We start from the raw sequence: 7,716 nt of genomic DNA, 5'->3' as shown, positions 1-7,716 counted from the left end.
GCACCCTCTCGAAACCTAGACAGCAAGCTACATAGCGATGCAGAGCGCCTCCTTGCAGAGTCTACCACTTGTGTTTGCTAAACGTCTTCGTAACACTGTCACGCTTAACAAATAACTCTGTGACGAAACGCGAAATCTTCTCTATCTCCTCTGTCAACCCGACCTGCTACGGATCCCACACTGATGAGCAATAGTCAAGTATAGGTCGAACGAGTGTTTTGTAAGCCACCTCCTTTGTCGATGGACTACATTTTCTAAGGACTCTCCCAATGAATCTCAACCTGGTACCAGCCTTACCAACAATTAATTTTATATGATCGGTCCACCTCAAATCGTTGCCTATGCACGCTCCCAGATATTTTACAGAAGTAACTGCTACAAGTGTTTGTTCCACTATCATATGCATGCATAGCACTCCGTCTTCAGGCCACGAGTGGACTACCGGGACCATCCGACCGCCGTGTCATCCTCGGAGGAGGATGCGGATAGGAGGGGCGTGGCGTCAGCACACCGCTCTCCCGGTCGTAAGAGGGTATTCTTGACCGAAGCCAATACTATTCGGTCGAGTAGCTTCTCAATTGGCATCACGAGGCTGAATGCACCCCGAAAAATGGCAACAGCGCATGGCGGCCTAGGTGGTCAGCCATCCAAGTGCCGACCATGCCCGACAGCTCTTAACTTCGGTGATCTCACGGGAACCGGTGGAACCACTGCGGCATGGCCGTTGCCATCGCTATCATATAATCATACAATAAAGGATCCTTCTTTCTATGTATTCGCAATACATTACATTTGTCTATGTTAAGAGTCAGTTGTCATTCCCTGCACCAAGTGCCTATCCGCTGTAGATCTTCCTGCATTTCGCTGCAATTTTCTAATGCTGCAACTTCTCTGTATACAGGGGGGTTGGAGGTATCCAATGGTGAGCACAGCATAAGACTAAAGAGCGTAGATGAACTGCTTAGTCCACGAGTAACTAACAACAGTGCTACAGTGCTAGAGGTGTTAGTACATATCAGAGCAATGGTAACGACAAACAAAGCAACCATTGAATTATATCTGCAACAGTTTCCGAAGTTGACATTTCGTCAGAAACGAACCTAAAGACTTTCGCAGAGTGAGAAAGAAGTGGCGGATAAAACATAAGCGTTTCTGCACAATGAGTGACTGGAATTTCTGGTGTCGTATACGCTTGACAATCAAGACGTTGTAGATGAGCATTACAATGATGATGTGTGGTGTGCATACTGTAACACCTTCGGTACACACACCATCAGATTATCTGACTTGTCGCTCTAACGAAGTAGGCGAGTGTCAGCAATATGTCTCGTGGTCTTATCGTGACGTGTTTATTTTCTACCGTTAGGTCAGACAATAGAAATGCCACTTGCATGCTTAGAGTAGTAGATGGACGGTGACCAACTTTAAACAGAACTTGATTAATTTTCACGCACATTTATTACAATAATAATAAGCATAAACATTACTTAACTTGATTCTGGATGCTATTTACAATTGTCAATCTGAAGTTCCTTTGGTCTTGGTACATTACTCTTATTCTCACATATCTCTGGTACTTGACAAAGTGTCTATGCATTTATCGTCATGGCTATGTACAGGAATACGGTAATCTTACTAGGCTCAGACTGAAGCTTGACTATAGAGTGGTAGAGACTAATGCAGACCGGTACAGACTGGTGCAGACAAATGCAGACTAATGCAGACTGACTAATTGGAGGTCTGTACACTCGTTATAATGCCTCGAGCGTTCAGGTATCATTGCGCGAATGTGATCCGCGAGGAGAAAAGGTTCTATGTTAGCAGCAATCTCATTGGCTGCGTTACATATTAATATGCGGATCGGCGGAAGCAGAATTTGGCCCGTCTCTAAGACAGCGCCATCTCATAGTGCGGAGACGGACGAGCACTGCGCCTGTGCTGTTGTGCTTATCGGGGCGCGCTCTAGTGCGAAAGTTGTGTACGCGCTGACTACGTGGAACTATGTACACAACATGATGGTACGTGCTTAACAAGTGAAAGTGATGTTGAAGCATTTGTGCAGCTACGTAGTTGATCATCCTTGACGGATAGGGAACCACAAATCCCATTTCCGATACTTTAAAATGAACCTTACTAAAGACGTAACTCGTGACCTCACACTCAAGTGATTCCTTGTAAGATCAAACATAGTATGTATAGAAAAGACTGACCATCTTCGGCGGAACTCGAGAGAGTTGCGCCCTTCGAGGATTGATTTCCGCAATCGTCGAAGCGATAGGTTTAGCAGCAGCAGCAGCAGTTCCAGTAGCGGTTCCCGTCGCAGTTCCAGCGGTTCCAGCAGTTCCAGCAGTTCCAGTAGTTCCAACAGTTCCAGCAGCGCAGGCACCAGTGTCAGCAGCAGCAGCAGCAGCAGCCGCCCCCGCAGCGCGACTCCTGTCGCCGGTGCAGCCCTTCCTGCTCGCCGTCCTCGTCGCCGGCTGCCGCAGTCTGCCCCGTTCGTCGTCATCGCCGCCGCCGCCGCCTCCGCCAGCCCGCCGCCGAGCCCGTCCTCCTCCGCCGCCGCAGCAGCAGGGCGGGGCCCCGGACCCCGCTCCCCGCCGTCGCAGCAGCAGCCGCCGCCGCCGTCTTCGCCTTCCTGGACTTGTGCAGTGTAGTGTAGTGTTCGTCTTCATCTTCGTCTTCGTTGTCTGTCATCCTTAGTGTTTCTTTTTCCCTCATCCCGTTCAGTTGTTTCATTTCACCATGACCACCCCTACCACCACCGCAACTATCACAGCCATAACTTACACCTCCCCCTCATCAGCTGCCACCACCATTACTTGGTGTGCTCAAACACCCCCCGCCCCTACATCCCACCCCTCCTCACCCTTCCCTCCCCAGCTCCCTTTGTCGCTCCTTCTCCCCCAGCCACCTCACCTGACCCCTTCCCTCCACTCCCCCACGCCACTTCATCCGCTCATGCAGCCCCCGCCAGGGTTGTGGCTCGGAGAGCCACCACCCGTGCCGCACCTTCACCAGCACCAGCACCAGCACCTGCGCCCGCACCTGCAGCGCCGGCCCCAGCACCACTGCCGGGACCTGCCTCCTCCCACCATCTCCCGGTTGCTCCTGTACCCCGCCCCTCTTCCCATCCTGTAAAACGTCCAAGTGGCACCCCTGCCTACTCCACTCCCAAGAAATCACAGCCCCTTCCCCCTCCTCCCCCCAAAGATGCCACGGATGTCTCCCCGCCCGCCCCTTCTACCGCTTCCTCTACCACCCCCTCCTATAAATACCTCCTTTCCCATCCAGATCCCTCTCTCCTGGAGGCCCGCAACCTCACCTTGCTCCTCCGCCAACACTTTCCTGGCGCCCCTATCTCCCTTCTCACCCCCCGTAGGGACTCCGTCCTTATCACCTCCTCTAGCCCCACCCTCCACACCGACATCCTATCCCGCATCCCCATTACCCGCTTCGGCCCCAATGCCTCTCTCGCCCCTGCTCCTTCCCCTTCCTCCTCCCGTCAACCCCAACCCCCGCGTCGCCCGCCAACCCTCACCGCCGTGATCACTCGGCTTAGTCCGACGATCACGGAGGAGGAGGTGTTGGCAGAGCTTAAGGCGCATCCCTACCTCGATGTCCGTGCCGTTCGCCGGATCCACAAACCTGCCGGCCCCACCCGCCTTATGCGGGTTTTTTCTGAGCACGCTCCTTCGATCAACCTTCGCCTTAAGGAGGGTGCCCTCCTCTTCAACCGCCGCTACAAGGTCGACCCTTCCCGCTCCCCTCCCCAGTCCATCCGATGCCAGAGGTGCCTGCGCTATAATGCACACCCAACATCTGAGTGCCGCGAGGCCCCTGTCTGCCCGCACTCACGACCCACCACGTGGATGCCTTCCTCCTGAACGAAACCTTTCTCCAGCCCCACATCACCGTCCACACCTCCCCCTACCTCCTTCATCGCTCCAACAGTCCCCTCCCAATAGCGCGTGGTGGAGTCGCCATTGGCCACCACCGCCAGATCCCTGTTCGGCTCCAACCCCTCCTTCCTGACCCCACAGAACATCTGATCCTCAGCCTCTTCTTCCCCGGCCTCACCATTACCTGTGCCACCATTTATGTCCGCTCCACTGCCCCTATTCCTTTCGACTTCCTTTCCCACATCGACCGTACCTTCTCCTCCTACGTGATTGCCGCCGACCTTAACATCCATAGTCGCTCCGCTGCCCAGCTACAGCGGTGGCATCGGTTCCTCGCCACCCTCCAAGGAGATGTCCTTCCTCTTCCCCAACACACCCGCCCTGAATCCAATACCACTCCCGATGTTGTCCTGGCCTCCCCCAACCTCCTTGGCTGCATAGCGGTGGACGTCCTTGATCCTATTGGCAGTGACCATCTCCCTGTCCTCCTTACCATATCTGACAGTCGTCGCCCCCGTCCTGACCCTCGCCTTGACCCACCCCCCAGGTATGTCCATGATTACTCCCGTGCTGACTGGAATGCCTACCGGGATACCCTTACTGCCCGAGTCGATAGCCACCCCCTCACCTACCACCACCCTGATGACATCACCCATGCCGCGTCCTTTCTCCAGCAGACCTTGTCTGAGGCCGTGGAGGCCCACATCCCTACCATCGCTATCCACCCGCACCGTCCCACTTTGCCCCCACAGGCCGTTCTCCTCCTTCGAGAATCCCGTCGTCTTTACCGTGCCTTCCTTCACACTCGTGACCGTGACACACTACGACGCCACCGGCAACTCCAGAGACACAGCCGGAACTTGCTCGAGGCTGAGAAACGCCGGGACTGGCGACAGACATGCACCCGTCTTAATGCTACCCTACCTCTTAACTCGTCCAAGTACTGGTCTGCCTTCCGCCGCCTTACCGGATCTAACACCCCCCCCCTTACTATCCTCTCCTCCATAATGACCGTCCCTTTCCTGACAACCTTAGTAAGGCGAACCATTTTGCCTCCTACCTCATGGATATCTTTACCATCCCTGACGATCCCCAGTTCGATTATTCCCTCTTCCCCGATGTCCGCGATCGAACTGACACCTCCGTCCCTCCACTCGCTCCTGGCTTCCAATACTTGGACAACGTTACACACACCGAACTCAATACCCCTATCACTACTCAAGACATCCTAGCTATACTCCGCACCAAACGCAACATCGCTCCTGGTCACGACCGTGTTACTTACCGTCACCTCCGTGAAACTCCCGCCTCCTTCCTCTCCACCCTGGCCAGACTGTACAATGTGGTCTTGTCCACCGGCTTCTACCCCGACCTGTGGAAAACCTCCCAGATCCTGATGTTCCTCAAACCTGATAAACCACCTTCCGCTGTCTCCTCCTACCGTCCTATAAGCCTTACCTCGGTCTTCAGCAAGGTCCTGGAATCCATTCTTACCCGCCGCATCCACCAGCACCTCCACCAGCACCGCTTCCTTCCCTCCACCCAATGTGGCTTTCGGCCATCCTTCTCTGCCGATGACCTTCTCCTTCACCTCACTCACCTCCTCTCAGAACAACTCAACTCCTGTCGCTCTGCCATCTTCCTCTCCCTCGACCTTGAACGCGCATATGACCGTGTATGGCATTCTGGTCTCCTCTTCAAGCTCCAAACCTTTGCCCTTCCCATCAACTACGTCCGTCTGGTCGCCTCCTTCATTTCCCACCGTCCTTCCTATGTCACCATCCACAACACGGATTCCTACACCTTCTACCCCTCCGCCGGTGTGCCCCAAGGCTCCGTCCTTTCCCCTCTTCTTTACCTTTTTTATACAGCGGACACCTTCTCCAGTACGCCGATGACACCGCCTTCCTTGCCCTCGCCCCCACCCTGCAACGCTCCCAGCACCTTCTCCAATCCCATCTTGACCGGTTCACCTCTTGGTGTAACCAGTGGTTGCTCAAGGTCAATCCTTCCAAGACCCAGGCAACCATCGTAGGCAAAACCACCCCTTCCTTCCGTCTCCTTGATTTCTATCTTAACATTTATGGCCATCCTATTCACCTCACCCCCACCCTCAAGTACCTTGGCGTCACCCTTCATCGTCGCCTCTCCTGGACCCCTCATCTCCGGACAATCCAAGCCAAGGCATGCTCCCAACTCCGCCTCCTCTAGCTCCTCTCTGGCCGCATGTGGGGTCTGGACCCGTCCACTGTCCTCCACACCTATAAATCCCTCATCCGTCCTATCCTTTGTTATGCCCATCCCGCCTGGATCTCCGCCCCTCCTACCTTTTACCAATCCCTTCAAATCCTTGAACGCCATGCACTCCGCCTCGCCTATCGCATCCGCCTCCCTTCCCCCACGCGGATCCTCTATGACCTCATCCCCTTCCCACACCTCCTCCTTTTCCTCGAACGGATACGGATCCTCCACACCTCCCACAAGCTTGATCCTCCCCACCCGCTTGTCTCTCCCATCCTCTCCCACCCCAACCCGCTGCCGCGCCTGTACTCCTGTATCCCACCTGCTCTCCATCTTCACACTCTCCACACCCTCTCCCAAGGTGGCTTCCGCCAACTCCCCCTCCCGGATGATGCCCTCCTCCCCTCCATCTACCCCTCCTACCAACTTTGAGCCTTGCCTTCCCTCTCCTGTCCTTACTCGTGTGACAAGTGCATCACCAACCGTCGCAGATTGTCGCCGCAGTGCTTATGTGTTTTGTCGTCCCGTTAGTGCATCCGTGTCTCTTGTTCCATGCTCCATCGTTCACGTGTGCTACTTTTTATCTCTCCGTTATGTGCTGTGTGAATCACTTTTAACTTGACTGCTCCACAGTGAACGGCTTCTGTTATTTTACTCTGTTTGTCTACTGTTTTTTAACCTCCATGTCTCTTTGTATCTCTTACTGCTTGTACTATGTTCATGTCTGTGGCCAAAGAGCGGCTTAGTTACGCCGCTGCTGGCCTACCTATGTATAGGTATAAAATAACAATAAAGAAAAAAAAAGACTGACCTCCGTGTCAACTTACGTGATTTCCTGAAACATCGATCATGTGAAACCCAACTCACACCTTACTCCTGACACCTTAAAAGTAATGGTTCAACGCAACCTTATGGAAGAAAAACTTCTTGTCTTACGAAAAACATTTGAAGCTGTACCATACAAATGGTTCTTGACAAAACTATTATCATTTGAGGTATCAAACGAAATCTGTGACTGGACTGTTTCATTGGTTGGACGAAGCATAGTTTTGGCTGAAAGTACATCAACAGATTTAGGAGTACCATCAGGTGTGCCCCAAGGGAAATATAAATGGACACTTGCTGTTTCTGTGGTTTGCTAATGGCCTGATAGAGACTCTTAAGAGTCACCTCAGACATGCAAAAAATGAAGCAATTATCTGTGATGAAATACTAAGTGACAAAATCGTCGCAAGTATACAGTCAAACCTTGATAAGATTTCAAGTTCTAAAAAGACTGGCTTTGCTTATTAAATGTACATAAATATATAATTTTTCACGGTACAAGACATAGATAAATTGTAATTAATAAGTACAATATCCTACAACTACAATGTCAGTTAGTTTGCACTACAATATCAATAAACTGAAACCAAAAATGTGTGCAAAAATTAAAGATATGACATGGGAAGATATAGGTCCATCCGTACGTCAACCAGATGCAAGACTTATGATAAATGGCACGATACCGTGGAAACGTAGTCAGTCAACAAAGAGACTACTTAGTAAATACCTGTGGTCAAGTGCGTAGGACCGG

The 7,716-nt window shown here is 52.5% G+C and overlaps 1 pseudogene; it reads right to left on the bottom strand.

Annotated features, from left to right (window-relative positions):
* Window positions 1-611: 611 nt before the first annotated feature.
* LOC126337291 (5S ribosomal RNA) lies at window positions 612-729 on the bottom strand (annotated as a pseudogene).
* Between the last annotated feature and the right edge of the window lie 6,987 nt (window positions 730-7,716).

This window comes from Schistocerca gregaria, chromosome 2 (assembly GCF_023897955.1).
Source record: "Schistocerca gregaria isolate iqSchGreg1 chromosome 2, iqSchGreg1.2, whole genome shotgun sequence".
In the NCBI taxonomy this organism is placed as follows: Eukaryota; Metazoa; Arthropoda; class Insecta; order Orthoptera; family Acrididae; genus Schistocerca; species Schistocerca gregaria.
Note: the sequence above shows the minus strand (reverse complement) of the source record. Positions and strands in the feature narration are given on the sequence as shown.